General features: G+C 43.7%; 1 pseudogene; it reads right to left on the bottom strand.

Annotated features, from left to right (window-relative positions):
* LOC135524669 (WD repeat-containing protein 18-like) overlaps positions 1-22,814 on the bottom strand; it is a 74,738-nt pseudogene that overhangs the window by 2,727 nt on the left and 49,197 nt on the right.

The following is a 22,814-nucleotide window of genomic DNA, read 5'->3' as shown; positions in this document are numbered from 1 at the left end:
AGAGTAATATTGATGGGTTGCAGTAATATAGCGCCTTTCAATAGGTTCCAAAGTACGTTACATTGTTTAGGGGTGAATCTCCCTATCCACTGCCAAAGTGTAAAACCCATTTGTGTGATGCATGGAAAACATTTTGCACCAGAATGCTCTCCAAACATTGGCAAAAATGACATGGCCATAATAGTGAGGGGGGAGTTTTGAATCCTATACATTTTGGGTCATCCATGTTTAAAAAAAAAAACTAAAAAAAAGCTTTTTGGACCTCCCAGTGTGGGATCTGGTATGGAGGCTTATGGGGTCAGAATCAATTCCAGAAGAGAAACAGGCAAGCAATCCACCATCACCAGCCACAGACCCGTGAAGTGAAGGGCCGTGCTGGTGAGGGTGAGAGGAATGCTAGAGAGCCCAAGGTGGAGCAGGGGGTCCAGAAGGGAGCAGCTGGATAGTGCCCATGATTGGACAGGGAGAGCTGCTGCTGTCACTGTTGCCACCAGGACAAGGATGTACTAAGATACAGTCCCAGAAAAGCAGACCCTGGTTTTAAAAGCACAATCTGCCACTCAAAAGTGCTACTCCGGCACTTAGTTGTTGATCTCCAGATATCTAAGGAGAGGATGATTTCCTAAGAAAGGATTTTTTTTTTTTTTACCTTTATTTAACTAGGCAAGTCAGTTAAGAACAAATTCTTATTTTCAATGACGGCCTAGGAACAGTGGGCTAACTGCCTGTTCAGGGGCAGAACGACAGATTTGTACCTTGTCAACTCGGGGATTTGAACTTGCAACCTTTCGGTTACTAGTCCAACGCTCCAACCACAAGGCTACCCTGAGAAGGATGGATATACCAAGTCCTCAGATAGCAAAGGACAATATTACAATATCGTGTCCTGACACGATAGCCGGTAGGGCAGTGACAATACAAGTATTGCAATATTTTTTTCCCACAGCAAAAATATAAACACAAAGCAGATCAAAGTCATTGGTCCTGTAAAAACCTGCTTTATGTAAAATATTGTGTTCTATAGCTGGGAAAATAAATAAATGTGACTCTGGATGACAACATAATGATGTTTGTTTCCAACATTAGGGCTGTTTTCACAAAGAAGCTAAATCCGCTTTGTGTTTTGTTTCCTTGCCACGATAACAAGTATCACAATACTGGCATCGTCCTGGCCCTAATAGCCGGTAAGGGGTCTCTTCTCTTGTAGTCAGTACGTTGACGCACAGTGGTGTAAGTATATATGCACTGGCATCGGGTCACTGTATAAGTTTAAGATTACTTTATTCATCAATTGTACACAAGGTCTAACTGAAATGTGACTTATTTTTTATCCCAACCCTTCTGAAAGACACATACAGGTAGGAGCAGAGGGCTGTCACACTGGTGGAGCAGTTGTTGTGGGTGTTTAAGTGCCTTGCTCAAGGGTACAACAGCAGACAATGGCATTTAGAATTCGATAACAGCAACCCTACGGTTGCCAGCTCACTTCCAGACAGATTTTTTTCCCATCAGACTTGGGATTCTAACTGATTCTAACTGGCAACCCTGTCTAACCGATAGACTAATCGGTGAGTCGGTCGGTGAGTAGTGCAAGCAATGCTGTGAGGAGTTCAAGGGTCAAAATGAAGAGCCTTCAGCTGAGCCTGTGAAAATGGTGACCCTAAGAAACTATAACAGATGCACAATTGAGAGCATTCTGTCGGGCTGTATCACTGCCTGGTACAGCAACTGCACCACCTGCAACTGCAGGGCTCTCCAGAGGGTGGTAGAGTCTGCCCAAAGCATCACCAATGGCACACTTGCATGCTCTCCAGGACCCCTACAGCACTCGATGCTGCCCTATATACATAGACATGGAATCACTGGCCACTTTAATAATTGAACGCTAGTCACTTTAATAATGTTTACACACAGTATACTCATATGAGATGAGAAAAGCAGTTTCTATTCTACCGTATTTAGTCAATGACACTCCGACATTGCTTGTCCTAATATTTATATATTTCTTCATTACATTCTTTTAGATTTGTGTATTGTTGTTAATTGTTAGATACTACTGCACTGTTGGAGCTAGGAACACAAGCATTTCACTACACCCGCAATAACATCTGCTAAATATGGGTATGTGACCAAAACAATTTTGAGATTTGAGAACGTTAACCTACAGTGACTACGCATACGGAACATTTACACAGCAGTTATATTACATCTTTAACACCCTTAGAACATGACGTGCTGTATAATCGCAAGTCACATGACCCCCTGCGTTGATGTTGACCTGCTCACTAATCTTAATAGGGAACTCCTAAATATGTTGACCAATGCACAGATAACATTTGGAAATAACATCTAAGGGGCACTGTATTGTTTAATGGCGTATGTTCTGCATCCACCTGCCCACTTACCTTGTCTGTTACGGCAGTCATTAGGGAGTAGAGTTTGTCTGCTTTCTCCAAATAGGTCTCATTTAGGGCCTAAGTAGAGCGAAAACATACAGTCAAAGAAGGTGCACAGGCCATGTCCAGAAGTGGTTGAATGACAAGTCTCTGTGTGTGTGTGTGTGTGTGTGCGCGCATCAGTATTGATTCTGACAGTAATCTAAGCAACCCTGGGCCCATGTGTTTGCTTGCTTACACCTGCTATTTAATCCTCATCATAATACAAATAGTCTGATATTGATTATCAATATCATTGATTATCAATATCATGATATTGAAGTATGTGCACACCCCCAGACGGGTATACGCTTTTATGCACCTCAAGTATCCATTTCTACAGGGTCAATGTTGATCATGGCCTGCTCATGTCTCTCCCCCATACACTGATTAGCATTGAAGCCATTATTTGGCCTATCCTATAGAAGGGGGCGTGATCGGGCTCCCCTGATTTACAGAGAGCGCCGGAGCAGATCCCTCTGCAATTTACTGCCCCACCCACTGACACCTCACCTAACTGTGTTCCTTTATTTTACAGCGCGGGTTGATAAAGCTGATACGGATGGACAATACAGTGAAACGGAGGAGGGAAGGGTTCAGGTGCGAAGGTGGGACGCCCACGAGTTATGCACGGTGGTGTAGAGCAGTAGTCTCCAAGCGTTGCAACAGCTAACAGGGATCCTAATAAAATAATTTAAAAAATATATATATATTTTTCACCTTTATTTAATTCTTGTGGCTCGGGGGCAGAATTTTCACATTTGGATAAATAGCGTGACCAATTTCAACTTCCTGCTACTCATGCCAAGAATATAAGATATGCATATTATTCATAGATTTGGATAGAAAACACTCGGGAGTTTCTAAAACTGTTTGAATCATGTCTGTGAGTATAACAGAACTTATGTAGCAGGCAAAATCCCGAGGACTAACTGTTCAGATTTTTTTTTCTTCTTTCCCCTCTCTGTTCCCCGAGTTGTCTTTGCCAAGGGATATTTCATAGGAACCGGTTTTCAGTTCCTACCACTTCCAGTGGATGTCACCAGTCTTTGGAAGTTGGTTGAGATTATTCCTTTGTGCAATGAAGAAGTAGGCCAACTAGGAACTGGGGACACTTTTGTGAGTTGCGCAAGACGTGAAAAGCAGTGCTGGTTTGTTTTCTTTCCTGTATTGAATACAGATTGCCCCGTCTACAATTTTATTGATTATTAACGTTTAAAAATGCCTAAAGTTGTATTACAAAAGTAGTTTGAAATATTTTGGCAAAGTTCATAGACAACTTTTGAAATATTTTGTAGTGACATTGCATTTTTTGTAAGCTGTTTTTTTCTGGATCAAACGCGCTTTATAAATGGACATTTTGGATATATATGGACGGAATTAAATCGAACAAAAAGGACCAATTGTGATGTTTATGGGACATATTGGAGTGCCAACAAAAGAAGCTCGTCAAAGGCAATGTATGTTTTATATTTTATTTCAGTGTTTTGTGTAGCGCCTGCAGGTTTGAAATATGCTAACTCCTTTGTTCACTGCTGGTGCAGATGGTGCAGGCTATCAGATAATAGCTTCTTATGCTTTCGCTAAAAATAATTTTACAAATCTGAACTGTTGGCTGGATTCACAACGAGTGTAGCTTTAATTGAGTATCTTACATGCGTGATTTAATGAAAGTTTGAATTTTATAGTATTTTATTTGTATCTGGCGCTCTGCATTTTCCTTGGCAATTGACTAGTTGAGACATTTGCGTCCCGCCTATCCCTAAGAGGCAGGTAGGCTAGTTGAGAAATAGTTCTCATTTACAACTGCGACCTGGCCAAGATAAAGCAAAGCAGTGTGACACAAACAACAACACAGAGTTACACACGGAATAAACAAACATACAGTCAACAATACAATAGAAAAAGTCTACTTACAGTGTGTACAAATGAGGTAAGATAAGGGAGATAAGGCAATAAATAGGCCATAGTGGCAAAATAATTACAATATAGCAATTAAACACTGGAGTGATAGATGAGCAGAACATGAGTGTGCAAGTAGAGATACTGGGGTGCAAAGGAGCAAAATAAATAAAATAAATAACAGTATGGGGTTGAGGTAGTTGGATGGGCTATTTACAGATGGGCTATGTGCAGGTACAGGTGATCTGTGAGCTGCTCGGACAGCTGGTGCTTAAAGTTAGTGAGAGAGATATGGGTCTCCAGCTTCAGTGATTTTTGCAGTTAGTTCCAGTCATTGGCAGCAGAGAACTGGAAGGAAAGGCGGCCAAAGGAGGAATTGGCTTTGGGGGTGACCAGTGACATATACCTGCTGGAGAGTGTGCTACGGGTGGGTGCTGCTATGGTGACCAGTGAGCGGAGATAAGGCGGGGCTTTACCTAGCAGAGACTTGTAGATGACCTGGAGCAAGTGGGTTTGGCGACGAATATGAAGCGAGGGCCAGCCAACGAGAGCATACAGGTCGCAGTGGTGGGTAGGGTATGGGGCTTTGGTGGCAGAACGGATGGCCCTGTGTCACGGCTCCTCTGCAGTGCAGGGGCAGTTCCTCCTTCAGGCAGAGGAGGGTCGTTAGTGATTGGAGTCACCTGGGTTCAGGGTATATAAACTGCTTCACTAATCACTCTAGTCTCTCTCTCTCGCTCTGCTCCTCCAGGTATGATCCTGTTTTGTTTGTTCCTTTGTAGTTTTGCATAGTTTTCACTTAGTCATTCACACACACACAGATTCGCGCATCCATGCACTTTACATACACCTTACATTATGATACTTTCACACCGCATTCCCTTTTCTTTGTTTAAAGTTAATAGTTTTGGTTTACAATAAAGAACCTTTTTGATTGGCCTATACCTGTTGTTCGTGTCCCCTCATTCTTGCCACAGGCTATGAGCCGGCCGGTGACACCTGTGATAGACTGCATCCACTTTGCTGAGTAGAGTGTTGAAGGCTATTTTGTAAATGACATTGCCGAAGTCAAGGATCGGTAGGGTCGTCATTTTTACGAGGGTATGTTTGGCAGCATGAGTGAAGGATGCTTTGTTGAGAAATAGGAAGCCGATTCTAGATTTATTTTTGGATTGGAGATGCTTACCGTGAGACTGGAAGGAGAGTTTACAGTCTAGCCAGACACCTAGGTATTTGTAGTTGTCCACATATTCTAAGTCAGAACCGTCCAGAGTAGTGATGCTGGACGGGTGAAAAGGTGGGGGCAGCGATCGGTTGAAGAGCATGCATTTAGGAGGAGAGTTGGAGAAAGTCGGAAGGAGAGTTGTATGGCATTGAAGCTCGTCTGCAGGTTGGTTAACACAGTGTCCAAAGAAGGGCCAGAAGTATACAGAATGGTGTTGTCCGGACAACAGGCCCTCTGATTTGACACACTGAATTCTGTCTGAGAAGTAGTAGGTCAACCAGGCGAGACAGTCATTAGAGAAACCAAGAATGTTGAGTCTGCCGATAAGAATGTGGTGATTGACAGAGTCGAAAGCCTTGGCCAGGTCGATGAATATGGCTGCACAGTAATGTCTCTTATCGACGGCGGTTATGATATCGTTTAGGACCTTGGGCGTGGCTGAGGTGCACCCATGGCCAGCTCAGAAACCAGATTGCATAGCGGAGAATGTACGGTGGGATTCAAAATGGTTGGTGATCAGTTTGTTAACTTGGCTTTCGAAGACCTTACAAAGACAGGGTAGGATCGATATAGGTTTGTAGCAGTTTGGGTCTAGAGTGTTTCCCCCTTTGAAGAGGGGGATGACCGCGGCAGCTTTCCAATCTGTGGGGATCTCAGACAATATGAAAGAAAGGTTGAACAGGCTAGTAATAGGGGTTGCAACTATTTCAGCTGATAATTTTAGAAATAGAGGGTCCAGATTGTCACGCCCAGCTGATTTGTAGGAGTCCAGATTTTGCATCTCTTTCAGAACATCAGCTATCTGGATTTTGGGTGAAGGAGAAGTGGGGGAGGCTTGGGCAAGTTGCTGTGGGGGGGTGCAGGGCTGTTGATCAGGCTAGGTGTCGCCAGGTGGAAAGCATGGGCAGCCGTAGAAAAATGCTTATTGAAATTCTCAATTATCGTGGATTTATCGGTGGTGACAGTGTTTCCTAGCGTCAGTGCTGTGGGCAGCTGGGAGGAGGTGCTCTTATTCTAAATGGATTTCAGTGTCCCAGAACATTTTGAAGTTTGTGCTACAGGATGCAAATTTCTGTTTGAAAAAGCTAGCCTTTGCTTTCCTAACTGCCTGTTCCTAACATCCCTGAAAAGCTGCATATCGCGGGGGCTATTCGATGAGAATGCAGTACCCCACAGGATGTTTTTGTGCTGGTCAAGGGCAGTCAGTTCTGGAGTGAATCAAGGGCTATATCTGTTCCTGGTTCTACATTTTTTGAATGGGGCATGCTTATTTAAGATGGTGAGGAAAGCACTTTTAAAGAATAACCAGGCATCCTCTACTGACGGAATGAGATCAATATCCTTCCAGGATACCTGGGCCAGGTTGATTAGAAAGGCCTGCTCGATTAAGTGTTTTAGGGAGGGTCCTAAATCCTAAGGCAAAACTAGAGGGAGTGCAGGCTCCATTGGAGGTCTTCTGAGGTAGCTATAATTGAAAATATCACCAAATATTCTCTGCATTAGTCTTTAAAAAGTGCTGGGGGTGTTACACAGGCCAAAAGACCTTCTATTGAACTCCAATAACCCAAACAGTGATGTTGCATGAATTTAGACCAGACATACATACCCTGTCCTCCAACTGCTATTATCTAAAGTCCTTTATGAAATGTAGAGTAACTTGTCCTGTATAAGTCCTAGAACACATGACGTGCCATAAGAGCTGGACCATGTTACAAGGGCAGGGCTGAATGCCACGGCAGCAAATCAGACAAATTAACTGTGGTGCAGGACTGCAGTTGACATACAGAGTATTTTTTTTTATTTAACCTTTTTTAACTAGGCAAGTCATTGAAGAACAAATTCTTATTTACAATGACGGCCTACACAGGCCAAACCCGGGCAATGCTGGGCCAATTAGCAAACTCGGACAATGCCTCTAGCACTGAGATACAGTGCATTAGAACGCTGCGCTACTCGGGAGTCCCTCGGGCATATCCCAAACATTAGGAACACCTTACTAATATTAAGTTGTCTGGACTCTACAAGGTGTTGAAAGCATTCCACAGGGATGTTGGCCCATGCCGACCACAATGCTTCCCACAGTTGTGTCAAGTTGGCTAGATGTCCTTGGGTGGTGGACCATTCTTTATACACACGGGAAACTGTTGAGTGTGAATAACCCAACAGTGTTGCAATTCTTGACACAAACCGGTGCGCCTGGCACCTACTAACATACCCCGTTCAAAGGCACAAATATTTAATCTTGCCCATACACCCTCAATGGCACAAACACAATTGTCTCAATGCTTAAAAATCATTCGTGATGGAATGAAATGTGATTTTAGCTTCTAAAATGTGAGATTTGATTTCATAAGATAAGGCTCTGCTCAATCAGTGGCCCGCCCCTGTAAAGGGACATGGGCTATACAACTTTTCAAACACGCCCTCCTCTCCCTTCCTATATAAGCCCTTGACGACAATGTAACCTCCTGTTCCGAGGACGACGGTCCAATGTCAGAATAATTCAGATAATAACTACAGAACAAAGCCAACATCAGCGTGAGCTTTGGTTGCGAATGGTATGAACGTTGAACTCTTATTCACTACAGAAGGGATACCTCCTAACCGTTGAGTTAGCAACAGTCGCTGCAAACGAGGGTTAGGAAGGAACAGACAGAGTATCCCATCTACCACACAACGACGTTACTACAACATATTCAATTTACCAGCAGAGACATTCTTCAAGGGACAAAGGAATTCGGTTGGGCAACACAGCCTTCCATCTACCACCAACCTACCGAAGTGCAGCTCAGAGTAAATATTTATTGCATATTCCTTTTCCAAATGGGCGGTAATTTAGGATGCATAAGATACTGTATTTACGATAGCACAGCTTCGCCCTTTGTTCCTCAGTCTTCCCGATCTTTCACTCAAACCCAGACCCTTTTCTTTTGTGTAACCAGCTGTCATATCTGTTCCACCCGCTAGGGACGTTTCCCTTTATGACGTAATTTGTAATCAAGTTATGATTTAATTATGTGTAATTGTGTGTGATTAGTTAGGTATTTAGTAAATAAATAATTAAACCCAATTTTGTATTGCTGGGTCAACTTGTTAGCCAGGGTTCGTGCAGATAACCAAGAATTTATAACTTTCTGATGAGACTGAATTAAGATGAAGATTAATATTGACTGCTATTGATGTAAAATATTACTAGGTCTTTAACAGTTTTTTCGGAAGATAACAGCTCTATAAATATTATTTTGTGTTGCCCGACTCTCTAGTTAATTACATTTACATGACTAGCTCAATCAGGTAATATTAATTACGGAGAAATTATTTTATAGTATAGCATGTCATATCACTTAATCCGGCATAGCCAAAGACAGGACACCCCTCTGCTTCACATGGTAGACCTCAATTTTGAACTGGGACACAGTCTTACCCAGCATCAAACTCGTAGATTATATCCTGGTTTGTTAAATTTCGAAAGAATATCTGGAACGTCGATGCTGAATGCAGGCCAAAGTAGCTCAAATGTTTCTAATTATCACTGATATCCTGTCCACTGTTACTTTTCAGCTTCTGTCTGGCAGTCTGCAAAAATACTTAACTTTTTGTTTATATTGTCTAACAAGACAAGTATGTTGTTTTTGGCTTTTCTGTTTCAAAACTAACCGTTTGGGAGGGGAAAAAAATATCCCGGATACTCAACACTGTGTGCACAGAATGAGGCTGAAGTCAGTCAATGTGTGAGGACTCGCAGGTCAATCCCATGCTCGCTGACAAAACACTGCTGCCCCCCCCCCACGACACCTTCCCTCAGCTTCTCCTCAATGAGAGAAAGAAAACCCTTCCTATCGCTATTTGCGTTATCTATCCATTTGCTTAATATTCCCTTGAACCAAGTACTGTGCCCCTAGTCCAGAGGAACTGTCCAATTATCCTTACATGGAGATACCCCAACCCTACCAGTGGAGCCCAAGGGAACCACCCCAGCCCCTAGGGCTCTCCATCTCCCCTGCCTCCCCCTGACCCTTCACCCCAGACAGCCAACTCGCTAATGGGCTTTCTTTCTCTCTTCCCTGGGCCAAACCGGCCCTGGTTCATCTGAGGGCAAGCCACCGCCGCCAAACACAGTGTGTGCCAGTGGAATGACTTCTCCACTCTCTGCAGTATAGCAGCACATCGGCACTCACACAGACCCATGCATGCATATTCCAGAAGAAAGAAAATAACAAAGACAACTAAAAAGTTTTCCTTCTCTGAGTCATTTGCACACAGCACAGCGCCTGATCAGAAAGAGTATTTTTGTGATGTTGGCCATGCCCCATGCCTATTAGTATTAATATATGTTTTGTAATCATTCTCTGTGTTTCTTTGGCTTTTGGAGCACAGGGGAAAAGCTCATTTCTCGACAGCGACAGTTATATTCCCAGCAGCTCCAAGATTAGCCATTATGGAAATAAGCGACCTCAGAGAGAGAAAGCGAGGGAAGGGGAGAGCGATAGGAGGGAAAAAAACTATGCCAGCACAGTGGTACGCGAAGGGTAGAAACTGAGTGAGCAGGTGGTAGGTAACTCAGAGACCGCTCCATTACCATTTCATTTAGCCCTGTGTAATTGATTTTGACACTGCTAGGATTACGTGCGGCACAAACAGCTGTCTCGTCACCATACTGCAGCCGTTCATTTAGAGTGGGTGGTTACGGGGAGAAGGAAAGTTACCTACAGTAAGCATATACAGATTCTTACTATACATATGCTTACAATTCTAATCCCCTTAAGGCATGGATTGATTGACACCAGGTATGTAAATAAACTGCTTATCATCATCATGTGATATCAGTGATGGGACAGCTGCTTATTAATAACAACCAACCAACAACAGATTAGATACCTCACCTTCTCATTACTGTACCTTTCAATGCCATCTTAGTTGTTAACAGAGCAAAAGCCTATCATGATGCTACTTAGCAAACCTGAGTCAAGGACGAGCCTTGGGTGTTGTACATGGGTACCTACGGGGCTGTGACTGATCTGGGTGGTGACCATGGGTACCTACGGGGCTGTTACTAACCTGGGTGGTGTACATGGGTACCTACGGGGCTGTGACTAATCTGGGTGGTGACCATGGGTACCTACGGGGCTGTGACTAACCTGGGTTGTGTACATGGGTACCTACGGGGCTGTGACTAACCTGGGTGGTGTACATGGGTACCTACGGGGCTGTGACTAACCTGGATGGTGTACATGGGTACCTACGGGGCTGTGACTAACCTGTGTGGGGGGGGCCAGACACAGGCACACTCCTCCAGTCTCAGGGCCCTTAGCCTGCACTAGAAGCGGGGCTGAAGCGGGGCAGGGGGATGCCCGGGCGGCGGTCAGGAAGGAACATGTTGGCAGGGGCAGCAATGATGAGGGCATTGGTGACCGGACCTGTAAGAGAAGTAAGAGTAGTTAGAAAGATGGAGGGGAGAGAGAGGAGGAAAGAGGGAGGTGGGGAGGGAGAGAAGGAGTGAGGGAGAAAGGTAGCCTAGGGTATAGAGTTTTGGGCCTGTAACCAAAAGGAAACTAATCACAAAAGGTCACTAGTTTGAATCCCCGAGCTCACAAGATGAAAAATCCGTAGACACTTAAGCAAGGCACCTAACCCTAATTGCTACAGGGTCGCTGTCAATAATAGCTGATCCCTGGCCGTGATCCCTCTCTTCAAGGGTGTCTCAGGGAGTTGGGATAAGCAAAAAATACATTTCCATTTCACACCTCATGCTCGTACAGGTTACCCAGTTGTACAGACAGTGAAACACGAGAGGGGCACAGAAACAACAGAAGAAAGGAGGGAGAGTGGTTAAGAAAGAGAGATTATGAACATGACACACTCAGGGCCCCAGTAATCATCTAAGTGGGGGAGAAGTTGTCTTTATGTACGTCATCATTCCACCCCACCGTGTTCACATTCACACATAATTGGAGTCCGAGTTTTACACGTTGAACAGTGTCATTGAGGAGATACCTGGAAAACATGGGAGAGAACACTCCCAGTCTTCGCAACGACAAAAAACGCACCACGGTCGAGAATCACCTTGAGAACCATCTTGTTACAGAAACTGGGGTGACAGAGATTCAACATCCTGTACTTCCTTTTGATGGGTTTGTGCTGTCACACACTTTAGAAAGCAAGCTGGAGCTGTAGTTTTATTTTACGTCCATACAAACAGCAATCCAGCTACATCATGAACTATGACATGAAAGTTGAAGTCTGTCTAAGGAACCTCAGCGGCACTCCGCCGACCTGCACAACTCTCCTGCCTGAAGAGAGGAAAGACAAGTGGAGAGAGGGGAACACGGACTTGAACTAGCAATCTCTACTCGGCCTACAACCCTTTGACCGGCCTTCCTTGCTTATTAATTCATGGGCAACAAAGAGCACTGCTTTTTAAAACGGAAAGAATAACGTTCTGACTAAGCCTACTGCTTTTCAATCTTTTTTTATGATGCCAACACTTACATGAGCTTTAGTGCTCTTCAACTCGACGGACAATCTTTTATTTACCCATTACTGTCAGTCTTCCACAAGCGGCCTTCAAATCATCCGAATTGCCCATCTGTCCGCCAGGATAAAAACATATTTCCCAGGGTATTGGCGGCTGAAAGGGGGGGTGGGGGTTCCAGCAGGGGGCAACAAGGCATCTTCTACATGCCCCGAATCTAACTCTATTACACAAGAAACTAATGGAGGGAATCAAAATCTGATGGAGGGTCTGACAGACTTATTCCAACTGATGGTCTTAGCTACATGGTGATGGCTTTTTCACAAGACCAAAAGGGATCAGAGATGCAGTACACCGGATGCATGATATACCTAGACTGGGTTTATTTACGACAGTCAATCATTCATTATTATCATAGAACACCAAGTAACCTCCCTAAAATGATTGTGCTCTCCTAAAATGCAGAAGCATCATGCACACATTGGTTTTAGGTATACTAATCTAGGAAAAATGATATGGCAGACTTGCTCTCTTGTTGTAACCTTAACAAATGTTTTATAATAGTGTAAAATACAAGTGAATTTGATATTAAGGAGAACTTTAAAATCCCAGGTTGAAAAGGAAAAACAACTCTGAGCAAACTTAGTTTGCTCTGAGTTTCGGTATATACACACACTACAGTGAGTAGTGCGGTAGGCTATATCACTCATAGCTATAGATGTGCAATCTACTTGACTGGTCCCCTTGGTTCTGGGTTGCCGAGATGAATTATTTCACCTACGCCGGTTTTCATTTAGTCATTAACATCCATTTTGAGCATCCCCTTTCCTCACTATTTGGTTGACATTAGTCAGCTCTGTATATCACAGTGGAGTACTCTCTACGCTGTAAACACACGTCTATTTTGTTCCTCCGGTTTAGGGTAAGAGAAGACTTATCTAAAAGGTCTGTCAAGATGAAACCTAGGCGATGGTTGAACGTGAACAAGTCCTGGGGTGTTGTAGCCCAGGAGTAATCATGCTTGAATGAAAACGGCTGGAACATTGTCAGCCATTCTAACTTTATGAAAACTTTTTGGCAGCATTAAATCCTTCCTCCATCATATCATAATTTTATTCCCCGAGGTTAGAGGGGGAGAAAGAGAAGGAATGAGAGAGTCAGATATAGAAAATAAACTAATGGAATCATTCAACTGGGATGTATGAACACAGCATGTTGCATGAAACGTCAGTGCATATTGAAATGTTAATTCACTTCCTGTCTCTTAAGTCCCTAAACACGCGGCCAAAAAAAGATCTATTGGAACAAATTGCCTACCATGTGTTGGCGTAGTTGGCTGAGCTTCACTGTTAAGTTATCGCAGTCAAGTAGACAAAGCATTTATGGCCAAACAGCCTAACTCAATAAAAACTAAAGGTTCCCTCAGTGTGCCCATGCGGACTAATTAATTGGATCCCGTATAATTAGCATCATAGACTGAAAAATAAACACCAGTAGAGATGATAAATTATTTCTGAGTAGAATATGGAGATTTTGTTGAGGGAGCGTGTACTGTACACAAGCCGACGCTCAGAATTCTAATCTTTGGAGGGCAGATAAAACACCGAATGGAAAGCGCTCCAGGATTTATGCTATTCCTTAAGCCCTTTCATAAGTGTAGTTTCTGAATCTCAAGTTCTTCAGGCCTGTCAAAACAATGCTACAATTTCTAACAACCCTGACCGGCTCATTCTGGTTGAAATGGTAATTATGAGTGTTTGTGGAGAAGCAAACAGATAGTTGAGGTCCAAACACTTACATAAATGTGTTCAAATTCAACTGAATTGGATGAAAATATGGCATTTTGAGACATTATTTAATTAGAGCTGTTACACAATATTGATATGATAACAAAACAGTAATCATTGTAGAGATAAGTCACTATTGTTTTATCTCTGTGGTAATCACACTTTATCTACATATCAGACACAAGGTAGGGCACTAACTCAGCATCAGTACTAGAGGGAATCTATACCAATTAAAAAATAAGTACATGTAACATCAGGTGTGACACAGAGGAAATGGACCAGGAGACAACGAGACAGATGGCTGTCTGTACCAGGCATTTATCAAAGTCACATCGAGGAACAGCGGAAAAGAAAGAGTATAGCCGGTTGATGCAGGTCAGTGTTTTTTCCTCATGAATCTTGTTCTGGCGGCAGCTATGCAGTGGTCACTATTTGGCACAGCCACAAAGTCATAACATTTACCATTTTGATTTTAAACCTAACCATACTGCTAACCCTAATGCCTAACCCTAAACCTTAAATTAAGGCCCAAAAAGCACATTTTTGTCGTCATTTTTTCAATAGACAATTTTTACTTCGCAGTTGGACTATCTAAGGGGAAATCGCTCCGTTCTGCCTCCAGGACAAGACTCATGGCAACAAACGTCAACCTGCTCGGTTGATTGTATTCAGCGACTGCTAGGAGCATCCAACTCAGACTGTCAGTAGTGGATCAGGCCGGGGTCGTCCTCACTGTAGTGGCTTCCTTTCGTCTTTACCATAGCCACTGCCCAAGCCTGAAGCGGGGTTGTTTGGTACGCATACAGTCCACACTCAAGGTTTCCAAACGGCCAAACATTCAATGACATCCAGGGATATGGTGCAACAAAAATGTTTATTCTTCTTATATCTAACAAATAAATTATTCTCCAATCAACTTAAAGCATAGAATACTTGATATGGAAAATACATATTATGTCTGTATGTCTGTATGGTCAAAAAACTATACCGCTCCCGCATCTAGCAAGGACTTCCCCCCGAAGGCCCAACTTCCTGCCTTTATCCTAACACACTTACCACAATACAATGAATAGGCAAGAGGGGGGGACAAAAACTGAGTTACACAAACAACAAATGAATATATCTCAAATCAGGTAAATATAAATCATAATGGTACGTACCTAATATTTCATAATTTACATTAATATTTAATATATTTACACAAATATACATGGAGCTCCATATGTTCAGTCTTTTACACAAATATGTCCAAATCGGCTCTAACACTCACCTTTTACATGAATTAAACTCCCCACTGATGCCTCGTCCGACTCGGAGGCGTCGACCAAGCTACTCCTCCTGTACTGATGCTTAATATGCCGCCATGGTTTTGGGCCAGACGGATATTTCAGATCACAGAGTCTCCTCAGAGAAGATGCATTTATTTCCCCTCAGCTCTTCTGCTGTTTCCTGTGTGCTAACTCCCAACATATCTCATGACCAATATTCATCAGTCACAATCATGATCAGTTAGCTGAGGAACAGTAGGAGGAGGCCTAAAAAAACAGCTTAGGGAATTCCATGTGTGTGACAATAAATCTCCAGAGTCTGGGGGGGGGGGGGGGGGTTACAAGGTGGGTGCGCTCCCTCCCACAGTCCCGTTTAACTGCAGTAATGTGCGAGCACACACACACGCTTATGACAATGTGAGTCAGACATTGGCACAGATCTATATTGTGCTACAGGGCTTGGCTGGTGTAAATTCCAGTATGCCCAATGCTTTCCCATTCAACAGCCATTTTTGCGACTGTGCTGCTGCCATCAATGCTTTGGGTCCCAAGGTGCGTTCCTCTCAGATCGTTAAGCATTACACCTGTTCCACATTACACCTGTTCCACATACTATACCGGAATTCCACCTCACAAAGTTTGCATTTCAATACCTTCTCAAAGTACAGGACTTTGATGCTGTCGCTTGCCTTTCTCTGCCATTTTCCAACTGCTGAAGATGACGACATAGTGGTAGAGAGTAGACTGCTAAATAATGTATTCTTCGACTGCCGGTGTCGACTCCAATTCCTGAGTGTCAAGATTCGATTCTGCTAGAAATCGACTCCTAAGATTCAGTATTTTTGGAACGGAGGAAAATGATTAGTTGCCATACTTCGTAGAACACAAATACTCACGTCCCATTGTGATCAATTGGGGGACAGAGAGAGGGGAGGGGCATAGTGTAGGGAAGTCGGCCACCAGGCAGACAGAATTACAACCGTGCACTTGGCATATCTATTGGTAATCAAAGCTGTATTTCGCAATGGAATATCTAACAATGTCTCAGCGTGCGATGTCTCAACCAGTAAAGCAGGGCCCATCATCAATGAAACAGCTAGGAGGCTAGGGGCAGCAGGTAGCCTAGCAGTTAGAGCTTTACATGCTGACAACACCACTTTAGTTACATATTAAACACACATACATGTTATTCAATCGTTTCATCCAACCTACTCGCAAAGTAGAACTTGGTCCTATTTTTGACACTTGACGGGCTGCAAATCCTGCCTCTCCCATCTCCTCATTGGTTTTTAGGAGCATATACCCACGTGGGTGATTGAACGATGAACTGAGGTCCACACTCCAGTCGATGGTGGGAAGAAGAACACGAAGACACCCACATCATTAGCTAACAGAAAGAGCAGGCGAGCCAGCACACAGAAAAAACGTGTGGATCGGTCTTGATAATCTGTATCTCGCAATATCTTGTCTTGCAAATTCAATAGCCTAAAGTTGGCCTTCTCATCTCTGGTTTAATTTAAATGACATAACTTTGCCCAGGCCTTTATAGGCTATAGTCTAGTTAGGCTATAATATGACAAATAATATGACTTGTGATGACTGCAATGTGATTTTCATTTTGTGGGGGGAATTTTTTCTTAACATTAATTATCCCAATTTCATTTTAATGTTCACAACCCTACCACATTGTCATAACACTGAAAACTTACAGTAGGCTGTCATTCATAGCAGTACTTATTTATTATAACACGTACATTTTCCTCCACCATAAAATGTGACATGCTTTGCTTACAGTAGTGAAAGCAGGCCTTGGCAACCTCTCTGTCGTCTCAGCTTATCAGGGTGGATACAGGAAGACGAAAGGTGAAAATAGTCACCAGTTTGTCAAAGAATTCATCTTTGCTCCCACTTTAAATCTTTACATCAGCATCTAAATTGACTAAGGGAGGGACGGGAGCTGTAATTCCTCATCAGCGCACCCAGATTGCTGCCAGAGCCATTTCACGCCAGGGGAGGGAGGTTAAAACGGAAAGAACATGGTGGGTGTTGATTTATCGCTCTCCTGACGTTGGCACAGAGCGAGCACCCTTTAACCGTTAAAACGCTTGGCATACCAAATCCCCTCTCAAAGGAGAATTTTGCTTAGGAAGTGCACAGCTATCTACACTCTGCAACTCCGCCTTGCATTTCACTCTGAAAGCGGAGACCCATAACTATTCAGCTAAATGCGTTTGTTTGACTCAGCCCGCTACCCTCGTCTTTGGCCTGTCACTTTGAGGAGCTGCATTCAGACATCTCTCCTGGGGTCCTGAAATGTAATTCCATTGGCTAACCTCAAAAGGTCAATCTCAGAGGCTGCATTACCAATTTGCTGATTGACAAACCACTTGGAGTACATAAGACTTTGCTTCTATTAATGATTGAAGAGGCATCGAGTCACTGATAGACAGCAATATTGACAAAAAGTCAATGTAATCAAAATCAGTGTCCTCATTTGCATAGTGTAGCAAAAATACATCACTGAGCATAATTAATAAAGGTACTGACCTGTAAAGTCAAGGGCAAGGGATACAACATTAAAGCTGCAATATGTAACTGTTTGGGTAGAACCATCCAAATTCACATATACATTTTAGTTATAGATCAGTCATTCACATTGAAAGTAGGTCTAAGAAGTGGTAGATCTGTTCAATGTGCACTATTTCTATGCTTCCCGTGCTTAAGTTTAGTTTTTGCATCTTTTATTTTAGGTTTTGTACAGCAGCTTCAAACAGCTGAAAATACAATATTTATGGAAAATATTTTTCACAGCAGTTTAAATGCTACAATGATTGTCTACACTATACTTGCTTGTTGTCTTAAACTGAAATTAGGTGAAATATTAGAATTTTAGCAACCAGGAAATGGCGGGGCGATTTTTACATAGTGCAATCATGACTAGGCCAAAAGAAAGCTTGGATATCCTCTTGGTAGTCTATTTCGTTTGTTGAATAATTTATTTTGATTGAACATAAGATTGAGCGAGAGGGAGTGAGGTTAAATGGCCGGAGTCTATATCCATCATAAGGAATTGTGACATGGTTGATGCAATTCTCTTGACCGTAGCCAGAACCACATTTTCTCTGACAGACTTAATTATATTAAAATCCTTTAACACACACTTTATTAAAAGGTAAAAAGTGAAAAAACCTGCATGATACAATGAGACAGGAAACAAAACTACTTTCTAAACTAAATTTCCGGAGGGTCTCCTTGTCCTGTCTTATGTGAGATTCAGCAGTCAATATTTCTGCTGGATCATTATTTACCTTGTCATCATGTTCAGCAGGAAAGAAGATTAATCTACAAGCTACGAGAGAATGAATATTGTATTACCAGAAGTCACTGGACAGGCTCAGCCTTCTGCTGTACAAGCTTTAACATTTGATGTGGTGCGCTAAATTGCCATGCTTATTGAGCATGAAATCACAGATCCAACTCAAGTATTTTTTAAACTGCGGTTCTACTTTCATGTTTGGAAGGGTCACAGCTTTATGTCCCAATTTTTGTTTGTCTTTCAGCCAACAAGGGAATTGAATAATGCATTTCCATCATGGGAAATCTCAATTGGGGCAGCTGTGAGCGAGAGAGAAAGAGAAAGATGGGGTGAGAGAAAGAGGGGGGCGAGAGAGAGAGGAGAAGTGAGAAAAAGAGGGGGGAAAGGAGAGAGCGACGGGGTGAGAAAAAGAGGGGGAAAGGAGAGAGCGACGGGGTGAGAAAAAGAGGGGAAAAGGAGAGAGCGACGTGATGAGAAAAAGAGGGGAAAAGGAGAGAGCGACAGGGTGAGAAATAGAGGGGGAAAGGAGAGAGCGACAGGGTGAGAAATAGAGGGGGAAAGGAGAGAGCGACAGGGTGAGAAATAGAGGGGGAAAGGAGAGAGCGACAGGGTGAGAAATAGAGGGGGAAAGGAGAGAGAGGGGGTGAAGAAAAGAGGGGGAGAGGAGAGAGAGGGTGAAGAAAAGCGGGGGAGAGGAGAGAGAGGGGGTGAGGGAAAGAGCGAAGGAGGGGTGAGAAAGAGGGGCAAGAGAGCTAGAGAGAGAGAGAGCTCGTGCGAGAGAGGCAAGGGGGAGGGAGTGGGTGAGAGAAAGTGAGAGCGAGCGAGAGGGAGAAAGAGGGGGAGAGAAAGAGGGTGGAAAGAAAGAGGTGAATGAGAGCAAGGGGGAGAAGGGGAGAGAGCAAAGCGAGAGGATTGAGGGCGAGAGGAGAGAGAAAAGCAAGAGAGGGGGAGAGGGACAGAGAGAGGGTGGAAGAGGGACAGAGAAAGAGGGGAAAGAGAGAAAGGGGGAGAGCGGTCGGGAGAAGGGGAGAGAGAATGGAGGGAGAGGGGGCGAGGGAGAGGGGGAGGGAGAGAAAGAGGGAGCAGGAGAGAGAGGGGAGAAAGGGGGGAGGAGAGAGAGACGATAGAGAGCGGGATAGAGGGGAGAGAAGGCAAGAAAGAAGGCATGTGAAATAGGAAATAGAGGAGACAGGAGGGGAAGAAAGAGGGGGAGAAATTAGAGAGGGGAGAAAGAGAGAGAGGGGAGAAGAAGGACAGAGAAAGAGGGGAGAGAGAATAGGCGAGGTGGGAGAGAAAAAGTGAGAGGGGGAGAGAGAAAGAGAGAGGGGAAAGAGAGAAAGAGGGAGAAAGTGAGGGGGAGAGAGTGAGGGGAGAGCAGAAGAGAGGGGAGAGAGAGAGGGCTAGTGAAATATGATATTGGGGAGAGGGAAAGAGAGAGGGTGGAGATGGAAAGAAAGAGGAGGAGAAAGAGGGAGAGCGAGTGGGAGAAGGGGAGAGAAAAGCGAGAGGAGAGAGGGTGAGAAGGACAGAAAGAGAAAGGGGGAGAGAGAAAAAGGGGAGAGAGAGTAGGTGAGGGGGAGAGAAAGAGAGGGGAAAGAGTGAGTGGGAGAAGGGGAGAGAGATCGAGAGGGGGAGAGGAAGAGAGGAGTGCAAGAGAGGGGAGAGGGCGGGAGAGAGCGAGAGTGAGGGGGAGAGAGTGGGATAAAGAGGGGAGAGAAAGAGGGCAAGAAAAATAGGAAATTGGGGAGAGGAGACAAAGAGGGGGGAGAGGGAAAGAGAGAGGGGGAGAAAGAGGGAAGGAAGGAGAAAGGGGGAGAGTGCGCTGGTGAAGGGGAGAGAGAGGGAGGGGGAGAGAGAGAGAGCGGGATAGAGAGGGGAGAGAAAAAGGGGAAAGAGAACGCAAGTGAAATAGGAAAGAAGCGAGAGTAGAAGAAAGAGGGGGAGAGATGAGAGAAAGAGGGGGAAAGAGAGAGGGAGAAAGAAAGAGAGGGGAAGAGGGAACGAGAGAGGGAACGAGAAAGAGGGGAGAGAAAGTAGGCAAGGGGGAGAGAGAGTAGGTGAGAAGGGAGAGAGAGTAGGTGAGAAGGGGGAGAGAAAAAGTGAGAGGGGAAAGAGCGAGGGGGAGAGGGCGAGCGGGAGAGAGATTGAGAGGGGGAGAGCAGGAGAGGGAGATCGAGAGGGGGAGAGAGATCGAAAGAAGGCAAGAGAAATAGAGGAGGACGTGAGAGAGACAGCGAGGGGGAGAGAGCAGGTGGAGAGAGCGGGATAGAGGGGAGAGAAAGAGAGGGCAGGTGGAGAGAGCGGGATAGAGGGGAGAGAAAGAGAGGGCAAGTGAAATAGGAAATTGGATAGGGAAAGAGGGGAGAGAGAGAGGGCGCGAGAGGGAGCGTGAAAGGGAGCGAGAGGGGGTGAGAGAGAGAGCAAGATAAATAGAGGAGAGAGGGGGAGAGAGAGTGGAAAAACATACCCATCTGTACATTAATATGAGAATGGGCCAATCAAAGCAACAGGTTGCTGTTCATTTATTCATCAGCACATAAATACAATCCCCAAAGTCTAACGAACTGGATCATGAATAATGCGGATTAGTAGAGGGAGGGAAACACTAGGGCAATATTGTGCCTGATAAGTATGGCGATAAACCTGGGTAAACAGGAAGCAGAAGTGCTCTCCTCCTGCCTTAATCCCTGTCCATCGGTATTATATTAACAGACAACCAGAGGACTGTTAGTTATTTATGCACAGCCACCGCAGCACTCGCGGTATTCAGAGGATTTCAGAGCGTTCCCAATCAACGGGTTTTCAATGTGGTTCCAGGGAGATTTGTGCAAATTCGTGCAATTTGCTCTTTATGCGTGTAGAAGCCACTGCAACAATCCAAGGAGGTAGAGAGAGGAAAAGGAGGTGAGTTAGCATACATACCTGTATTTCACCACATCCAAGAATTGGGCCCTGTTTAAAATGTAGTTTGTGTATGGGGTAACTGAGGAGAGTATATTTATTCCTTGTTGTAGTAATAAGGGCTTGCTAATTATCTCCCACTCAATTACAGATATCGATCCCTGGGACTTGGCTCCCACTTGGAATTACACTAATGGTCCGGGTCCCTCCAACATACACTCTGAAATTCTGCCAGCTGCCAAGCAGGATCACAGTAGCAGGGGTGCAGAGATGTGTGGGAGGGGAGCACTAGACAAGCTCTGCTCCAGCCCACATAATATCTATCGATGCCCTCGGCGGAAACCATACAATTAGACCCAAGCGCTTACGCAGATAATCTAAACAATTATCAAGATAACAATATGGAGATAATCTAAACAATTATCAAGATACCGATATGGAAGTTGGAGGAAGATAAATGTTGCACTTGCTCTTGGTCAAATCCCTGTGGTAGCGCCTCTGCTTGACAACTTTGTCTCACGTTGAGAGTACTATGAAATGTGATGCGGGTTGAAAGATTAGTGGTGTTTGAATTGTGTATGAGTAGAGTATATATATGAAATGAACGTCCAACACATTGATATTAGAAATACAACATTTTGGCCATGCACTAACTACATACAACAGCAACAGAGAAAACCCTGATGGGATGATTTTAATAAACCAATTTCTCCTGCAACTTTGCTTGTTGTTTGCAGTAACTTCTTTGTTGTTGTAATATCCCACACAGACGTGGCTGTTACGTCAACTAAGGATATCTAGATTTAAAAAGGAGACATCTTGTGTTTCCAGATACAAACCAAAATTCCTTTCATAAATATGCAAACTTGTGTAAATTAACTTTTTGATGAGTTCTCATTGTAATACCATGCCAGTATCTAATGGTGGTGAAGCAAGTGCTCACTAAGCAGTAATGGTATAGGGCAGGCTACTGCCACACAATGACTTTGACACAAGGCTCTTATCCTCTTCTAAGTGGGAGGTCCCACTGAGGTGCCAGCCTCAATCACTCTTTAAGCGGCATATAACAAGGGCTGAGAAGGAAAGTGCAGCAGTTTATACCAAAGCAGTTTGTGGCAAAGTGGCAAGGGGATGGGAGAGGACTACAACACTGATGTGCTGCTCTACCGACCAGTCCCGAATGACTGTGTTAATGCACACTAACAGTCACTCTAGTTTTCTACCCTCGGGCCCATGCTGGAACGTTGAATCCGACATTCATTTCTTTGGCATCTGATCTGCAGAGATTATAGATTATTATAATAATACAAATAATATAGATTATTATAATAATAATAAAATATAATAATAGACTAATAATGTAGATAATAATAATAATCTATATTATTATAATAATAAATAATAATAATAATATAAATTATAATAATAATAATAATATAGATTATTATAATAATAAATATAATAATATAGATCATAATATAGATAAAAAATACAGATAAAAATATAGA

This window comes from Oncorhynchus masou, chromosome 31 (genome assembly GCF_036934945.1).
Source record: "Oncorhynchus masou masou isolate Uvic2021 chromosome 31, UVic_Omas_1.1, whole genome shotgun sequence".
Lineage (NCBI taxonomy): Eukaryota > Metazoa > Chordata > Actinopteri > Salmoniformes > Salmonidae > Oncorhynchus > Oncorhynchus masou.
Note: the sequence above shows the minus strand (reverse complement) of the source record. Positions and strands in the feature narration are given on the sequence as shown.